Consider the following 19,182-nt stretch of genomic DNA (forward strand, 5'->3'; position numbering starts at 1 on the left):
GACTCTGTCCAACGCAAGCCTAATATGAACCGCGTGTGTCCTTTAGCATTTTCTAGGGGCACCTGGGTGGTCGGTTAAGCGTCTGACTCCTGACTTCAGCTCATGTCATGATGGCGGGTCACGGGATGGAGCCCCGAGCAGGGCTCCGAGAAGCCTGCTTAAGATTCTCTCTCTCCCTCTCCTCTTCCCCACCTGTGCCCCCCCCTCTCTCAGAATATAAAATAAAATCAATTTTCCAGGAACCAGGTTGGAAACGTAAAAAGGAAACAGCGAGATTGATTTTAAGACTACATTAACCCTAGGGGCACCTGGTATTCGATGTAAAAATTATTGAGATACTTTACTTTCTTGTACTAAACCTTCGAAATCCAGTTTGCATTAAACACCGGCAGCGTCTCTCAATGTGGACACTAAATTTTCACTGGAGTTTTTAAATTTATTTTTGGTAATCTCGACACCCAAGGCGGGGGCTCAAACTCACCACCCCGAGGTCAGGAGTCCCATGCTCTTGCGACTGAGCCAGCCAGGCGCCCCTCATTGGAAACTCTTTTTTTTTTTTTTTTTAATGTGTATTTATTTTTGAGAGACAGAGAACGCGTGCGGGAGGGGCCGAGAGAGGGAGACACGGAATCCAGGCTCGGAGCTGTCAGCACAGAGCCCGACGTGGGGCTCGAACCCCTGAACCGTGAGACGGTGACCTGAGCCGAAGTCGGAGGCCTAACGGACTGGGCCCCCAGGCGTCCCTCCACTAATTTCGAGTGCTCAGTAGCCACACGGGGCTGGTGGCTCCCGCAGGCCACAGCGCGGAGCTAGATAATCGCAGCAAACTGTGGCTGTCAACGCCAGGAGGGCTGTGTGGTGACCTCCCGTATTTATGTCCCGCCCGCGCATCTCCGCACCGCAGACCCGTCGGACGGGTGTCTGCTCAACCCTGCGCCTGGATGTCTAACGGGTGCCTCGGCCCGGCCGGTTCAAACCGGGCTCCCACAACTAGCAAGGCGTTTTCCCCGAGCCAGTTAATGACAACGACTCTCTTCCGGTGGCTGAGGCCCAAACCGTAGTGCTCCTGGACTCCCTTCCCTCTCTCCTACCTCCTATCTGGCGCGGCCATAAGCCCTTCGAAAGACTTCCAGAATCCCACCGGCCACTTCTCCTGTCCCTGTCACCCTCCTTGGCCCACGCCCGGTCGGCTCTCCTGGGATTGGGGTTTGTTCTGAGGACCTTCCGTCTGGGCTGGCAGCTCCGGGCGCGGCTCCTGCCGTCTGTTCCCCACTCAGAACGCTGCCTGGAAAAGAAGTCACACTTGTGGCCCCCTCCGCTCAGAAGCCTGCAGGGCTCCCAACTCCCCCAGGAGAGACTCAGCGGTGGCCCGCGAGGCCATCCAGCGCGTGACCCTGCCCTGGTGCCCCTCCACCCCCAGCTCCTGCTGCTCCCGTCACGCTGCTCCCCCCCCACCTCTCCCCCCCGCGGTTCTGGAGCGCGGCGGGCCACCACGTGTCTCTCCCGGCATGACTGCCTCCTTCAGGCCTGTCCTCAAACTCCACCGTCGCCTTCCCAGTCACCTACCTGAAAGCCACCTCTCCTGTGAGCACATTTCCTATCCCCCCCCTTCCCTGCTGCTTTTCCCCTAGCCCTCGTCGCCAACATGTGGCGCCTTCCACTGAGGCTAGTCTGTCTCTGCCATCACAACCTCCGCTCGATCCCCAGTGCCCGGAACGGTGCCCTGGAACCCCCGAGGCCCCGCATACACATTTTGAACGAACGGATGAAGGAGTCGCAGGCGGGGACAGCCCTGGCGCAAACCCGGGGGCGGCTGCTACCTTCCGAGGCCTGGAGGCGGGGAGGCCTCGCGCGCCGGAACTGCCCTCTGCGGGAGGGCGGCGGGGCTGCGGGCGAAGGGGCTGCGGGGAAGGCGGGGGCGGCGACCGCCTCCGGGCCCAGGGGGTCCGGGCGGATCCGGAAACTCGGAAGCAGCAGAGCGCGGCTTTCCACGCCAGGTGGGGGGGGGGGGGTGGTGTCGAGGACCCTGAACGACGCACGGCCCCTCGGGCGGGCCGGGCTTTGTCCCGGGAGGAGGAGCCGCGCACCCCGGGCCCCGGTGGGCCCAGGGCCCAGGCGGCCCTCCCCCCCCGCTCCGTCCTCCGTCCCGCCCGCGGGGCCGCAAAAGAGGCGCGTGGAGGCCGCGGAGGCGCGCGCGAGGGCGCGGGGGCGCGCAGGGCCGCGCGGAGAAGGCGGGAGCTCGGCCGGGAAGGGCGCCGGCGCGGGGAGGCCTCGGAGGCGGGGGCAGGCGAGCGCGGGGGAGGGCGCGGGGGCGCGCAGGGCGCGGGGCCGTGCGCGGAGGGCGGGCGCGCCCCCGCGGGGCGCACAAAGAGGCGCCCCTTCCCGGGCACCTGCGAGCCGCGCGGGGCTTCCCTGCTCGCGGCCGCCGCCCCCCCGCCCCCACCCCGCGGCCGGTATTTATTTGCGCTGGCGGAGGGGGGCGGGGCCTCCGTCTGGGACGCGAAAATCTTTCCAGGAAGTTTGCTCCTATTAATACTCGAGTTCCTGGCAGCTGCTCTCCGCGCAGGGGGCGGGGCGCAGTCCTGGCGCCTCCCGGGACCGTCCCCGTCGGTGCGGGTTCTCGGGAGCGGGGCGGGGTGGCCGGGCCGCCAGCTTTGGGCGATTAGCGGGCGGGGTGGGGGGGGGGGTGGCGGTGGTGGGACCCCTTCCCGGGCGGGGGCGACCTGGAGGCCCCGAGGTCCGGACGCCCGCCGCGACCTTGGTGCAGCCACGGGGCGGGAGGACGCTGCGGCAGCCGCTTGACCTTTGAAACTTGCGTGCTTCTCGCCGCCACCTTGCAAGCTCAGCGTCAGCTCCAGTCTGCAGAGGGGGACAATGGAGCTCAGAGAAGTTCGGCACGCTGTCTGAGGTCACGGCGCCGCCGCCCAAGCGAGGGCCCGGGTTTCGGACACGTGTCTCGCAGGACGCGGTCCCTTGGAAGCAGGCATAACAGGATTGATCCTGTCGTAGCGGCCAACGGAATCGGCCCCCAAAGGGGCACCGCGGGAAGCTGCCGGCCCGCACGCGGCACCTGGGAGCCTGCCGGGTGTCGTCGATCCCCTTCGGGCGCCGCAGAGAGGCCTGCGCGCGCCCATCACCCCCCCGGCGCATCAATCACTTCGCCAAAGAAAATTTGTTCTTAACATCCCTCAGGTGCATGTGTAGATGAGATCGGAAGCGGTTGACAGCCGCCTCTGGAGTCGTGGGCTCCTGACAAATGCTAAGGGACACGCACAGCCACATGGCACTGTCTCTTCCCCAGGATTTTCTTTCTTTCTTTTTTAAACGTTTATTCACCTTTAAGAGACAGAGCGTCAGCAGGGGAGGGGCGGAGAGAGGGAGACACAGGATCCGAAGCAGGCTCCAGGCTCTGAGCTGTCAGCACAGACCCCACGCGGGGCTCGAACCCATGAGACCATGACCTGAGCCAAAGTCGGAGCCTTAACCGACTGAGCTCCCCAGGCGTCCCTCTCTTCCCCAGTATTGCGAAGGCAGCCGTGGACACAAGGGCAACCTTTCCGCTCCGGGGTATCGGCCCCCACCTGCTCAGGGACTCTGTCCAGCTCGGCGTGGAGGTGGGTCACCACTCCAGGGCCACACTTGGAAACTTGGGCCAAAGGAAGTTTGGCTCGCGAACCTTCTTACTCTCGTCGCCAGGGTCCCCTCCCCCTCCCCGCCTCCTCCGCCACCCGTGTGTCTCCCGGGTGGCCAGAGGAGGATGGAACACATCCGGGCATTTTTCAGGTGGGACCTGCCATCCAGAAAGTCCTCCCGACGCGCCCTCGCAGGAACAATACTTAAAGGAAAGCCCCCTGATGGAGCACGGAGAGCTGGCTGTCGCATCTGTCTCCCTGGGACACCGGGCTTGGTGATCAGTGGGGGGAATCTCAGCCCTCTGCTGGCTGCAGTCAGCTGAGGAGGCTTTCTGGAAGCGTAAGTCCTCAAGCATGGCTGCCTCCGGGAGCTTCCCCCGCTGCCCTGAGCTGGACCCAAACGGCCCTGCTTCTGTTTGCATTCATGCTACCAGAGCGGTCGGGGGGGGGGGGGGGGGGGTCCGCGACACAAATGCCCACTCCCCACTTGGGTGGCCCAGGCCCACCAGCTGCCTTCACTTCTGGTAGCATCAGCTATTTTAATGCAGAGTTAGGCACACAATCCTTGCTAAAAATAAATACAAAGGAAAACCCCAAAGTAGCTGAGCCTATTTCAATACCTTTTATTTTTCTTGTCCCTGGTTCTTTTGTCTTCTCCTTGTAAGTGTGGAGCTGCCTGTCGCACAGGGCCCACCCTGAGCGGCGCGGGGCTCCCGCCCTTGTCCTGTGGCCGCACAGCCCAGACGTGACCACGGGCAAGAACAGAGTCAGAGGGACTGAGGGAAGGAAAGAAGGGAGCCCCGACAGCCATTTCTTGGAGCGCGGTTTATTTTTTAAAGAAAAAATTTTTTTTCACATTTATTTATTTTTGAGAGAGGGCACGGGTGGGGGAGGGGCAGAGAGAAGGAGACACAATCCGAAGCCGGCGGCAGGCTCCGAGCTGTCGGCACAGAGCCCAGCGTGGGGCTCGAACTCACGAACCTCTAGATCGTGACCTGAGCCCAAGTCGGACGCTTAACCGACTGAGCCGCCCCAGCGGCCCCAGGGTAAAGGTTTTTCTTGGGTTGCTGGGTTCTGATTGCCTTGGGCTCTAAATAACCCACGGACCGACGGAGGTGGCGTATTTTGGGGTGTTGTGTTTCCCCCTCCCAGTGACGCAAAAAGGACAGACACCTTTGGGGTATCCACTGTTCCATTTAATTAAACAAGGAGGCCGCGAGACTGATGTGGCCGCAGTCCCCCGGGGGCCCGCCTGAGCAAACCAAAATCCTAGTCTGTAGATGCCTCAAGGTCCCAATATCCAAGTTGGAGACAGGATCACAAAGCCGGGGGCTTAGGCCACAGCCAAGTGCACCATTTCCTTTCTCTGCTCTGCACTTTCTCTATTTAAGTCCTGCCCCTGGCTCCTGGCCGAGCCCTCCTCACCACTTCCTGCTTGGTGCTGGGCCAGGCCAGACGATTTTTGCTCAAATAAATTCTTAAAATGCCTTTTTTTTTTTTTAAATATACAACCTGGACTGGAGTCGATGACCCTTCTATTTTTCTGGGGACTGATCCTCATCCATATGGGGTCAAGGAGGTAATTTCCACCTGGCGTGTCATTATAGCCTTCCCAATCCCTGGTCCCCTAAGGTGGACAGCCTCAGGGGTGGACACACGGCCAGATCCCTGGAAGTTGGTACTGGGAAGGGAGAGAAGGAGAGGGACAAAGCCCAACACCTGGGTCCCTCAGTGAGTTTCTACTCACTCCCTTTTTTCAGAATACAGGTCAAACTTGCCCGTTTCTTTGCATGTCTCACACTTTTTTTTTTTTTTTAATTGAGAAATGGACATTTTATTTTATGTCATGTTACGAATACTTTTTTTTTTTTTTACAAACGGACATTTTAAAGTTTATTTCTTTTGAGAGAGAGAAAGAGGGAGAGCTTGAGCGCAAGTGGGGGTGGGGGGCAGAGAGAGTGAGAATCCCAAGCAGGCTCTGTCTGCACTGTCATTGCGGAGCCTGATGGCGGGGTTTGAACCCACCAGCGGTGAGATCATGACCTGACCCGAAATCGAGAGTTGGGCACTTAACTAACTGAGCCACCCAGGCGGTCCTACAAACGGACATTTTCAGTTTATTTATTTTGCGACAGAGACAGCGCAGTGGGGGAGGAGCAGAGAGAGACAGAGAGAGAGAGACAGAATCCCAAGCAGAATCCACGCTATCAGCTCAGAGCCCCATGCGGGGCTCGAACCCACGAACTGTGAGATTATGCCCTGAGCCCAAACCAAGAGCTGGACGCTCAACCGAGTGAGCCACCCAGGCGCCCCCCAGTGGACACTTTAGATAGTACATGGTTCCAGGTCTGGGTTCCGGGCCCTCCCTTGCCGTGGTCATTGTTGGATTTGGGGCGTTCATTGGCTTGATAGGAAGAATCCTGTGGAGTGTGGCTCCTGCTCCCTGCTCAGTTTTGTCTTTTCTTTTTAAAATTTATTTTGAGAGAGAGAACACGCGTGAGAATGTGAGTGGGGGAGGGGCCGAGGGAGGGAGACACAGAATGCGAAGCAGGCTCCAGGCTCCCACCTGTCAGCACCGATCCAGACCCGGGGCGCGAACTCACGAACCGTGAGATCATGACCTGAGCCCAAATCAAGAGTCGGACGCTCAACCCACGGGCCTCAACCCCAGGAGCCCCTTCTTGTTTTGTTTTGTTTTGTTTTGTTTTGAACAGTATGTGAGTCTGTTGTGATTTTTTGGTTTTGCACACCTCACTCTTGATACGAATTTGACTCACTTATTTACTTGTGTAGATGACACAGTCACGTGGTTCAGAATTGGAAAGGATCCAAAAGGTACCGAGGGCCAAGCCCCCTCCATCCCCGGGGCCCCGCACGCCAGCCCGGTCTGTGGAGGCCCACCCAGCTCGGCATGCCCGGCAGAAGGTTCCAGCTCCCAGCCACACGGCAAATGTGTCCCTGCCACCGGGGTGATGGGGCCACCGCGCAGGCAGGACCGCCTTGACCAGAGGAGGCCTTGTCCTTCAAGGACCCAGCGCGTGTTCGTGGGAGGGGTGGGCAATCAAGGGGCCAACACCGTTTAACATTTTAACTCAGGGGAAACTGAGGCTCAGAAAACTCAGGTGACTTCCCAAAGGACACTCAGCTTTTAAGGAGTTTTATTGGTTACCTACTGCTGGGTAACAAATGACCCCAAGACTCAAGTGACTTAAAAACAACACATCTCGGGGCACCTGGGGGGCTCCGTCAGGTAAGCGTCTGACTCTTGATTTTAGTTTAGGTCATGATCGCGTGGTTTGTGAGTTCAAGCGCCACGTCCGGCTCCACATTGATAGTATGGAGCCTGCTTGGGATTCTCTCTCTCTCTCTCTCTCTCTCTCTCTCTCTGCCCCTCCCCCACTCACTCTCTTTGTCTCTCAAAATAAGCAACAACAACAAAACGAAAAAAAACCCCAATACATCTTGCTTATGCCTCACATTGTATGTGGGAGTTCAGGGCTGGCTGTTTCCGGCTCCGGGTCTCTCGGGAGGCTGTCGCCAGGAGAGGAGCCCGAGCTACAGTCATCTGAAGGCTTTACCGGGGCCGGAGGCTTCACCCCCAAGGCCGCTCACTCCCGCGGCTGGCGAGTTAGTGCGGCCTGTTGGAGGGAGCCTCAGCCCCTCGCCAGGGGCCTCTCCGAAGGTGGCTCAAAGGGCCTCACGACACGCTGGCTCCTTCCCCCAGAGCGAGCAAGGCCAGCGAGAGGGAGCCACGCGGAGGCCGCGACACCCTTTGTGACCCAGGCTCGGACGTCACCTGTCGTGACCGCCACCTCCTGTTCCCTCTACGGGAGTCACCAGGCGAGGTCCAGCTAGCACCCCACGGGAGGGGACTGTGCCCCATCCCTGGAAGGGAATCGTGCCGAGGAATCGAGGGCACGTTTTAAAGCCATCACAGGGCCGATCCAGGCCTTAACTTTAGTGTGCAGGACCCCAAAGCCCTGGGGGGCTCGTGGGGCCCGCTCTCAGGACGTGAGGCACTGGGGCGGGCAGTGAGGCCTTTGCCCTCGCGATGCCCCCATCTGGATGCGTCACGAGGACAAGACCCCACGAGGCAACAGACGCCCTGGCTTGAGGGGTGCAGACGGCGATCACGGCCAAGGCCAGAGTGGGCCCGGGGCCCGGGGGGAGACTGACATGCTGACGTGGCAGGAGGGAGGAGGTGTCCCGGACCAGGGCACATGTGACAATGAACCCGGAGAGACGGAGCTGGGAGAGCGGCCGGGGGACACCGGGGGGCCGCCGAGTTGAGGGGGAAAGCCACAACCAGGTCCCGGGACTGGAGAGCTAGGCCCTCGTGTCCCAGCCCACCCCACGCTGGCCGTGTCTCTTCCTGGAACAGCACGACCGTCAGCTGCCCGGGCCCCAGCATCAGGCTCCGTGGGCCCGGACTGGGACACTGCATGACTCTCCCTTCCCTCTGGGCGTCACGGCTCCGCCTGGGCCCCGGGGACGGGTGCCGGTGGCCTCATGTGTGCCTTGTCTCCCCCGTGGTCACAAGAGCGCCTCTCCTTTCTGGGCTCGGATTTCTGCTGAGCCTCGTCTTCCTGCCGTGTCCCAAAGCCCTGCTCACCCTCCCTCAGGCTGCTCGGGGACCCGGCCTGTCAGGAAAGCGTCCCACTCTGGGTGTCTCTGACCCCCACCTCCAGGCAGCTCCCGAGGGTGACTCCCGTCCCTGGGAGAGAGGCCCCCTCTTGCCAGACGTACCCTGGATGATGCAAGGGCTGGTAGCCTTGGGGGGGTGGGTCCGAGTCGGGGGGCGGGGATTCTCCCCTGTCAGGTGATCCCGTTCCAGGGGGGGCGATGTCACCTCCTGAGGGGCAGTGTCTGCCATCAGCGGGGAGGTTCATTCAAGGAGCACCCCCCCCCCCGACACTGACGGTAACGATGATGACTGTGAAGGAGCTGAGCCCATCAGCCAGCACCCGCACCCCTGCAGGCTCCGCCGGGGCTCCTCCTCGGCAGGATGGCCGAGGGGGAGGGCGATGCTCTGTGACATCTGTCACCCCTCCGACCTTGGGCTGCTGTGGGCTATGTTCAGGAAGGGAGGAGGAGGAGGGAGGGAGGGAGCGATATTCAGTGACAGGGAGGAGGGAGAAGGGAGGAGGGGGAGGGAGGACGAGGAGGCTTCTGAGGCCGGGCACCTGCTTTGGTGGGTAGGAGGAGGAGTGAAAGACCCATTTTGGGGAGCAGGAGGGAGTCTGAAGGAGGAGGTGATGGGTCGGGATGAAGCAAATGTCTTCCTGCTGACTGCAGGCAGGGAGACTGAGGGGCTTGGTACCTGCCAGAGCAGGCCCTGGTGGGGCGGGGGGGGGGGGGGGCGCGCGGGTGAGGCGGAAGGGAAGAGGGCCCTCGGGGCTGAGCCAGGCGGGACAAGGCCTCCTGACTCTGCCGCTCTTGCTGTCCTCATGGGACATCTGTCCCTATCCCAGACAGGGGTCCCAAGGGGCCGTGGCTATTCAGTCAGTGGATAACCAGTCCTGCCTCCAGGAGGCGGGGGACATGTGGGAAAATGGAAGGAAGAAAGCCCAAGGGGCTTCAGGGAGGAGGGTCCAGGCTACGTGCACAGCCCCGAGCCCCAGGCTATCCTGCCGTGGCCAGAGAAAGTTCCACGGGGAACCTCTCGCAGCCTTTTGGCCGACCCTGGCGGCGGAGGTCTCTGGGCAAGGCACCCCTGGTCTCAGAGAGGCCGAGGGACTTGGCCCAGGCCACACAGCTCGTAAGCAATGAAATCAGAGTCCTTTGCCCCAGTATTAGGAAGTAAGGAGTGCTCTCCGGGAACCCCCAGCTCCTCGGAAGAGCCTGATTCAGAGGAAGGGTCAGGAAGTGCGGGCAGGACAAATACATGAAGAACAGACAGAACAGGACGAATGAGATCTGCAGCACCAGGGCCTTCTGCACCTGCCACCCACGGGACGGGGCCCCTCTCTCCTGAACGGCCTCTAAAGCCTCCCACGTCGCAAGGGTCCGGGACAGTGGGGGACTGTGCGGAAGGCAAGCAGGTGGCCCCAGGTGGCCCTCGCCCTCCGGCCAGGGCAGGTAGGGCGTCACCCCCAGAGGAGGCGCAAGGCTGCTGGGGAGGGGGCTTAACAACCCAGACGGGTGTCAGGAGGGCCCCGCCAAAGACCGGCCTCCCTGGCCTCGGCCTCCTCCCGCAGCCCGGGAGGCCGCCTCTTCGGACTCGAGAAAAATTCACAGAGTGCGGGGGACTTCAACGCAGCGAACTGGCAGTGACATCTACTAATGGACGGGTCCTGCCCAGCACCGAATGGCCCAGGGAAGGGCAGCGTGGGCCCCCCCGCGCTGGAGTCTCTCCTTGCCAGAGGGTCCACACCCCACATGGAGTCCTCGAGCCCAAGATTCCGTCTCCTCCATCCTGGAGTCTTGTCTGGACTGGGGTGGTGGGGAGCAGGGAAGGAGTGGGGGTCTCCACAAGCAGCACCCACTCCAGGCAGGGCTGGAGGTCCTGACCAGCACACCTAGGCCAGCTGGCCAGTGAGAATGCTCCCCAGATGGTCTCCAGATCGCTTCCAGCTGGGGCATATAGAGTGGCCAAAGAATCTGTCCTAGGGAGTGGGGGTGTAGAAGGGGAAACTGAGGCAGGATGAGACCCAGCTTTAGTAGCCCCGAGCTAAGTGGGCCAGGATCCTGACTCCCTTCTGGAAAGGACAGAGGGGCCAGGAGGAAACTGGTACTTACTGACCAGCCCCGAGCCGGCTCCCCATCGCATACCTGCCCTTGGCCCCGAAGGGGTTCAGAGCAAGTCTCCCCAGAATGTGCCCCTCTGTGGGCTATTTGAGGTGAAGGCCATGAAGGCGTAGCCGACTCAAGAGACACTTGTGACCTTCCCTTAACGTTCTAGAATGAAAATCGTCCTGCCCAGAATGAAGAGTTGTGACCAGAGAGAGATTATATGCGAGTGGCCCGCCTGTGTGGCCGGGCAAACATCTTACCCAACACCATCCCATTTCTTAGCGCCAGATGGCAAATGTCTCACTCAACCTCTTTGAACCTCTCGTGTGTGGGGTTCTGGGAGGTACGAGATTAAATTCGATGTGTTCCTGTTAGTCTGTCTCGTGTCAGTGTCGTTCGTAGAGCGGCCAGAAGGAACTTGGAAGGGTGAACATTTTCCTCCCAACAGCCCTCCGTCCACCTTAACCAGGGAGGCTGGTCTCCTGCGCCGGGTACTTAAGGGAAGGTCTGCCAAAACGCAGCGCCCGGTCTATGCCGGCTCGGGGAAGGGCCACACGAGGGGCCGGCAGGGTGAGGTCCGGGGACCTTCAATCGCCCAAGTTAGAGACAGACGGGGAACCTTGGCACAGGGAGGGCCAGCATCTGCCGTGAGGTCACACAGTGACCCAGCTGGGTTCTCCGACGGGTGACCCCGAGGCAGGGGTGGCCCGCCCGGGTCTGGGTCCCAGGCAGAGTGTGCTCCGGGGAGAGGGCGACGGCGTCGAGGCGCCCTCCGGTGGCCGCCGCGCGCGGAAGCCGGCCGCCCGGAGTCCCCCGGCCGGCAGCCGGACGGGGGCGACAGCGGCCGGGGACCGCCTCGCGTTCGCGTTTCCTTTTTAAAAGAAGCACGTCTGCGCCGAAATCGAATTTCTGTAAAATCGAGGAGATCGCTAGGGCCCCGCGGTCTGCAAAGCCCCCGCCGCCCAGGCGGCGCGGAAGAGCGAGAGCGGGGAGCCGCGGCGAGCGGCCCCCTGGCCTATTGTTGTGGCCGCGCGGGGCCCACCCCGGGGGGCGGGGCGCCGGCCCGTGACGTCAAGCCCCGCCCACCGGCCCGCGCCGCCTTTGTCCGCCGCCGCGCGACTCCTCCCCTGCGGGCGCCGTCCGCCGCGGGTCCCGAGCGCGGCCGGGCCCCGAGCTCCGGGACAGACCCCAGGCCCCTCCGCGTCCTAAGAACCGCCTTCCTTTGCGGACGCAGCGGGAGGCGCCCGGGGCCTGGCCTGTGAAGCCAGAAGCGAGGGCAGTTTTTGGCGGCCGCCACCGCCCGGGACTGCGTTCCGCTCCTCGATGCTGCCGGGCGGGCCCTCCGGCGGGACGAGCAGGGAGTCACAGCGGGGCACTGCAAGCACCGCCCCGGGACCCGCACGCGTGGTGGCGGGGGTGGCCGAGCGCGGAGGACTGGAAGGGGGGTGGGGGTGGGGGCCGGGGCCTGAACCTGGCAGGCGCCCGGGGCCTTTCTGGGAGGGGTGGGGGGGAACCGCTTGGAGGAGCAGAGGCTGCAGGTTGTTTGCAGGTTGGCCAGGTATTGGGAGAATGGGGGGGGGGGGGGGAATAAGGCCGAGGGTCCCACAGGGTAGAAAGGGCACCTGTGAGGTGGCCCTCGGGGCGGAGCGGGGCCGCGCCTGGGTGAAAGGGTACTAAGCTCACGGCTCGTAGAAGTGGCAGCTTACTGCGGACCTAGGGACAACGTGGGCCAGGTGGCTCTTCTCTCGGGCTCCTTCCTGCGACGTGCTGAGGGCGACCGCGGTCGGTCCTATCGGGATGAGGCTCCCAAGTGACAGCTCACCAAGCCTCTTAGGTCCTCAACTACTTTGAAAACCCGGCCATATCGCCTCCTGTGGTTGTGGAAACTGCCTTCATAAGGTCACCCCCCCACCCCCCGCAACACCTGGGTCCTGACCCTTCTTGCTAGGCCGCAGCCCCTCGCTCCGCAGACTACAGGTCGCTGCTCCGATCAGGTGTCCCTCACACCTGTGGCACTTGGAAGGAACCCCTGAAAGGTGCCTGGGCCCCACAGGGAGGTGGCCGGCAATCCCGACCAACCCTGGCGACCTTCAGAAGAGTTATCGGTCGGGGGACGGGTGGCACATGTCCCTGCATCTCCGCCTCGCTGGCTCCAGGGGGAGCTCTCGGTGCGCCCCCTGGGTCTGGGTTCTGCGCCCCAGCTCCCCACAGGGGGATCGCTCCCCATAGGAAGGCGGTGTGGACGCTGGAACCCTCCCCCCCACCCCTTAATTGGGGCAGCAAGACACAGGCCTCAGAGCCCCGTGCTGGGCGTGAGATGTAGGAAGGCGCTAGCGTCCCAGGCTGAGGGCACCCCGACGGGAAAGGAGAAGGCCACTGGGGGCCTGGTAGCCCAGGAAGGGGCGGAGTCAGAGGACCGAAACACGTTTTTTTGTTTTTTGTCTTAGAAACTTTAAAAAAAATGTACAGAAAGAGTATATAAGAGGAAAGCCTCCCTCCCCCCACCCCGCCCCCCACCCCCACCCCCAGAGGCCCGTGTACTGACCAGCCGCCCCCACCCCCCATTTTCAAAATTCTAAGAGGCCAGGTTTGGGTTTGTTTCTTTTAGTGCCCACAAGCAGACTCAGGCAGGAGGGTGGCTGGACTGTGGATTTGGGACCCACAGGCCGGTGGCGTTGTGTGTGACAGGGAAGTGGCTGGTTTTCCTCCCTGCCATGAGTTCCTTTCCCTTTTGTTAGTTTGGGAAACTCTCCCTCTCCTTCTATTCTGAAGGATAGCCCTGCTGGATAGTGTTCTTGGCTGCAGACTTTTGCCTCTTAGCACCTGAATATATCATGCTGCTCTCTTCTAATCTCTGAAGTTTCTGCTGAAAAATCCAGATAGCCTTATGGGATTTTCCTCGGCTGTAACTGCTTTCTCTCCTCTTGATGCTTTTAAAATTCTCTCTTTATCCTTAGGTTTTGCCATTTTATTCACTGGCTGGCCTGGTATGGAACTCTACGGGCTGGTTTTGTCGGGGGCTCTCTGCGCCTCCTGGGTCTGGATTTCTGTTTCCTTCCCCAGATTCAGGAAGTTTTCAGCTTTTACCTCCTCAAATAAATGTTCTGCCTCCTCTTCTCTCTCTTCTCCTGCTGCAACCCCTGTAACTCGACGGTTCTGCTTGATGGTGTCGCGGAGTTCCCTGGGTCTGTTCTCATCTTGCACAACTTTTTTGACTCTCGCTGGCTCAGCTTGGTGACTTTCCTTTACTCTGTCCGGGCTGCTGCTCTGCCCTTGTCCGGTCTCTTCTTTCTTGTTTTTTCCAGATGGTCTCTTGTTCGTTTCTTTTAGTGAGTTTATCATCTCTTCCCGGTCCTTTTTTAGGTGTTTTAGGTCTTTCTGGATGTTCTCCAGGCTTTCCTCGACTGTAGCCAACATCTTTAGGAGGGTTACTCTAAATTCTAGGTCAGTTACAGAACACGTCTCCGTTTTGGTTACGTCTCTCGCTGTGGTTTTGTTCTGTTCTTTCATTTGGGACCTATTCCTCCGTCTCCTCATTTTGTCTACTGCTGCGTCTGTGTCTCTGTTAGCAAAGTCGGCTGCGTCTCCCGCGCTTAAAGCAGTGGCCTTAGGAAGACGAGGTCCTGTAGTGCCCCGCGGTGCAGTGTCCCCTGTTAACGGGAAGATGGCGCTTCAGGGGCGTCCCTGTGTGCGTTGCTACGGTAGCAGTTGCTACTGCGGTGGCTGAACTGTGCTCGCCTTCCGTGCAGAGGCTCTACCTGTTGTGGGCAGGATTGGGTCCCTGTGCGGTTAGTGGGTCGGTCTGGGGCGCGCTGGATCAGACCCGGAGTTGGCTAGAGATGCGGTAGCTCCAAACTGCAGGGCACTTCCCCTGCGCTGTCGGGGTCGGGGGGGGGGGAAGGTTTATTGGTGGGCAGGCCGAAGTCACACTGGTGTGTACCTTATCTTCCCCTCTCCCAGGGGCAGGACTCACTGTGGAGTGGTGTGGCCCGTCTGGGCTGCTCGCACACTGCCAGGCTTGTGGTGCTGCTTCGATGGGATGTGGCCACGAACCGACCGAGCGGATCCCAGGCGGCGGATCTGCACAGGGGCGGGAGGGGCAGGTTTAGCTCGCTTTGGCCGCGGTGGTCCCCTGCGGGAGGGGCCCTGCAGCACCGGGAGGGCAGACCCGGGCGGAGGGATGGATCCCCAGAAGCACAGCGTTGGGCGATCGCGCGGTGCAAGTCCGGTGGCGGGAACTGGTTCCCTTTGGAATTTCCGCTGGGGGATGGGAGAGGGAAATGGCGCCCGCCAGCTCCTTTGTTCCCCCGCCAAGGTCTATCCTCCCAGGCTCAACAACTCCCTCCCGTAGGCCCCAGGCGCTTTTCAAACTGTGGTTCCGGCCGGTATCCCCGCGGCTCTTTGTCCCGCAGTCTTTGTAGAGGGAGGACTTGGCGTCCACTCGCCCTCCCCCCTCCCCGAGAGCAGAGATGCTGACTTTTAAAATTCCAGAGGTTGAGTCCCGCTGGCTGTCAGAACCCACGCAGTCCGGCCCCTCCGCTTTCGCGGGCCAGACTCCGGGGGCTCTGCCTTGCCGGGCGGGCTGCCCCTCCGCCGCGCCGCTCCCTCCCGCCAGTCCGTGCAGCGCGCACCGCCTCTCCGGCCTTCCTACCCTCTTCCGCGGGCCTCTCGTCTACGCTTGGCTCCAGAGAGCCCGTTCTGCTAGTCTTCTGGCGGTTTTCTGCGTTACTTAGGTCGATGTGGGTGGAATCTAAGCGATCAGCGGGACCAGGTGAGCCGCGCGTCCGGCTGCGCCACCATCTTCCCAGCGTCTGCGCTTCCCGCCTCCAGGCTTCCCAAGTCTGCGCCTCCCGCTTCCCAGCGGGCAGTGCGGGGCTGCTCCGGCATGGCCACTAGAGGGCGCCAACGTCAGGAACATGAGGCCCGGGGAGGGGAGGGGGCCGCGGGCTCGTGATTCACTGCACTTCCGGGAGCAGCAGCGGGGGCCCACAGGAGCGACTGCGGGGTCCGCGCGCCCCGTCACCTGCCCCTGCAGGGGAAGCTGGCGGGGGTTCTCTCCGCTGGGCACCGTGGTTCGGGACGGCTCTGGATGGCCGCACCCGGGGGGGGGGGGGCCTGCCATCAGGTAGAGGAAGGAGACGCTGGTCGGACCACAGTAGGCGTTCTGGGCCCTGCTCTAGTGGGTGGGTTTCCAAACAGGGTGACGTGAGGGAGACGCGCGGGAGCCCCCAGCCTGCAGCCAGGGGAAGGAGGAGGTGATCCTTGTCCCCTTTATCCAGGAAAGCAGTAGGATTCCTGTCCCATCCCCAACCTCCCGGTCTCCAAGTTCAGCGCCCCCAGCCAGGTCACCCACCCACAGCAGGGCCACGTCTCCCCCTCCTCCCCGCGCCCACCCGGGGACTGGCACTCCTGCCTGCCTTTGTTAAAGAAATGAATTTGCAGGGGCACTCGTGTGGCCCAGGTGGTTGAGCCTGGGACTTCGGTTCTTTGTGTTCGTGAGTTCGAGCCCTGCATCAGGCTCTCTGCTGTCAGTACAGACCCTGCTTCGCATCCTCTGTCCCCCTCCCTGCCCCTCCCCAGCTCACGTGTGCGCTCTCTCTCTCAAAAATGAATAAGCATTAAGAAAACATGAATTTGCAGAGAAACATTAGCCCCCAGCCCCAGTTCCCGCACACTGTAGGTGCTGGAGGGGGGTTGTGGAGGAGAACAGAGTCCAGGCTGATTCGAATCCCCTCCCCAGAGTCTTCTGGCTGCGAGACAAGCTGTGGCCCAGAGGATTTCCCAAGGATGGGTGAGCACCCCCACCCCGGGGTGACCTTGCACACTTGTGCAATGGGGGGGGGGTGTGCTCTGTTTCCTCCCCTCGGATCTGGGGAGCCGGGGACTACTTCTGAAGCCACGTTCGAAGATGGTAGTCCACGCACTGGCACTGGATGCTCTCTCCAGGGACATCTCACCCACCCTCCACGCTTGAGCGCCGCGGAGAAGTCCACCTACCCCGAAGATGTTGGGCGGCGGGACCGCAGGGAACCAGACACGCTGAGGTCTCGCTGTCCTAGTCTCAGTGGTGGAGTCACGGCAGCCTGAGCCAGAGGCAGCAGTGAGCCTTCTGGTGGCCGCCCCCAGAGGTGACAGAGATGGGCGCAGATGGGCTGGCCTGACCCAAGCTGCAGATTTGCTACCGACATAGGTAGTTTTAGGTCACTCCATCCTGGCTTGGTGGGTCTCACAGCATCAGACACTGAAACACAACCCCAAAGCTGGGGATGACCGACCGTCCCGATTCGCTTGGGCCTGAACGGTTTGCTAAAACTGAGACAGCCCCGGGCCTGCGGGGGGGTGAAGCAGTGACTCCCAACTTGGTGTGTCCCTGCCCAAAAGGCTGCCAGATGGCAGGGCCCTTGCTGGCTCGATGCCCCAGTGTCACGAGGCGAGGGCAGGTGCTCAAGGCTATTTGCTGTGACTTGTCACTGAATGTTGTAGAGTCCCCGCTCCAAAGTGCTCCCGAGCCCCAACAATGCATTTGTGCGGCCTGGTGACCTCCCTGTCCCCGACAGCATCTAGTGTCAAGCTGAGACGATCGGGTGTCCCCCTCAACGACAGACTCAGCCACCTTCCCCAGCACAGTCCGGGGCGTCGGCCCCATCGCCTGCTCTGGGGGTGGGGGTGGGGAACGACACTCCTTGTAGGGACACCACCCACTCCTTACTCGGGTTTGAAGGTGGCCTGGCGGTACAGGCAGGAGCTGGTGGTTGCTGGAGGTAGGAGACGGATGGTCCTGGGCGCAGAGCAGGTGGGTGAAAGCGGAGAAGGCCCCCGCATCCAAATCTGGCTCATCAGGTTTCCAGAGGGTAACTGTGTCTCCAAAGACCAAACTGGGCGCCTCCCACTTACCGCCAAGGGCGTTTACACACAAATCTCTCCGCACCAGCTAAGAGGGCCAAGCAGGATCTCCCATTTCCTGGATTACAAAGGCGGACGCCCCTAAACCGGCCTCCCCTGGTCCCCGGAAACCCCGGCCTGAGAGACCCGCGGCCCAGGAACCGGCACAGCGCCAGCAGGACACTGGGGGCCAGCGGAGCAGTGATCTTCAAGCAGCAAGCGGTCACTGGGGTCAGATACCGTAAAGCAGCCGGGCACAGAGGTAGCGATAGCTTTACCCACAGATCATTGGTGACCTTCGGGGGGGGGGGGGGGGGCACAAGCCAGCCTCTTGTGGAGACCGCAGAGGCCAGGACTCCTTCCGCAGTGTGCGGTGAGGGGAGAGCGGGCAGGAGCAAACGGGGGCGGGGCTCAGGGGACTTGAGCTTTCTTCCTCTATGATGATCGTGAACCTGCTTCCGGGCTAACGAGTGCAGCCAGGTGGGGGCGGCGGGGACAAGGTCAGCAGAGGTGGGGGGGGGGGGGGTGGATGTACAACAAACCGGCTCCAGGCTTGCGTCTCTTTGCCTGTCCTGCAAACCTGCTATGAGCCAGCAGCCTCGTCCCCACTTTGTTGGTGGCGCGGCGCCCCGAGTGGCTCTCTTACCAATGAAACACAGTCACGGGCCTGTATTTACAGGAAAATGGTAAATCCACTGGAGCGCACATATCGAGGCCCACAGGATGAGAAGACCAGGGTTCCCGTGTGAAATGGTAGCTTCAAATCTGGTTTGGGTTCTGCCGCAAAGGACACGTTTGAGGGAGGTGTGGGGTGGCTGGAAGGGGGTGGGACAGGCCTCTGGGGACCGTGACAAGTCTGGACTTGGCTTCCGCTCATTTTTCCTTTAAATGTGTCTCCACATTTGTTTCCTTTAAATGTGTCTCAACAACCTGGGGCTGTTTCTGGCCAGGATGGAGGACGGAGAGCTCTGTAGTAGGGGTACCAGCACGAATGGACCCCCGCGCCCGGAGGCTCCTCACCTCCTCTCCTGTCCTTGGAATGTGGCCCCGGGACCCCTCTCCGGGAAGCTGCCCCAAGGACGGCCTTGAGACAGAGATGTGGCGCCGGGACCATCTGGAGGGTATGGGTGACCGAACCCCGTTGCGGCCGCTCTGTGACCTGTTAGGACGTGGCGGGCAGGTGCGGGGGTCCAGCGTCCTGCAGCCCCAAGACAGGCCTCGTAGGTCAGTTCCCTGTGTTCACTGCACCTGCCCCCTGCCCACCTGGAGCGGCCTCTTTCCTCCGTCCCTCCCTGTCCTCCGTGTCCGGGGGCCGGACTCAGATCACGGCTGGGAGCCAGCACTGCGAACCAGCCCCCAGGAGGGAAGATCGGTCATGGGCATCTCAGACGTCAGTCGTCTGGTCCGACCCTCCTACTTCACGGGCAAGGAACCCAAGTCTGGCCCAGGGAAGTCTACCGTCCCGTCAGCCTCAGAGCTGCTGGCCGTGCGCACCCGTCACGCTGGGTGACGGGTGGGAGCGGCCGTCCCGGGAAGACGGGGAAACTGAGGAAAAGACACAGGCAGCCCGTTCGGACGCTAGCAACTAGCACACGGGGCCAGAAAGTACTCCCGGGACTCCAGCACACCACTTTTAGGCCAGGAGAAACAAAAACCCTTTCGTCGTACGTGATCGCCCAGGACTGGCTGGCTGTCCGCGTGCTCTGTGCCGGCTTCCCCCGCGACTCCACGGACAGCCCCTCGGCCAGAGACAGCACTCACAGAATACTGGTAAATGGGACGTGAATGTTTGCCGCAGGATTTCCAATCCTTTGAGGCATTTAATCATACGAAAGAGCTAAATGAGTCTGTTCCAGGAGAGATTCTGGCCCATTCTCCCAGACAGCTCACCAGGAACGGCTTCTGGGGACAGGTATCAGCCCTGTCACTCCCCGCA

The sequence above is a fragment of the Panthera tigris genome, chromosome F3 (assembly GCF_018350195.1).
Source record: "Panthera tigris isolate Pti1 chromosome F3, P.tigris_Pti1_mat1.1, whole genome shotgun sequence".
Classification (NCBI taxonomy): Eukaryota; Metazoa; Chordata; class Mammalia; order Carnivora; family Felidae; genus Panthera; species Panthera tigris.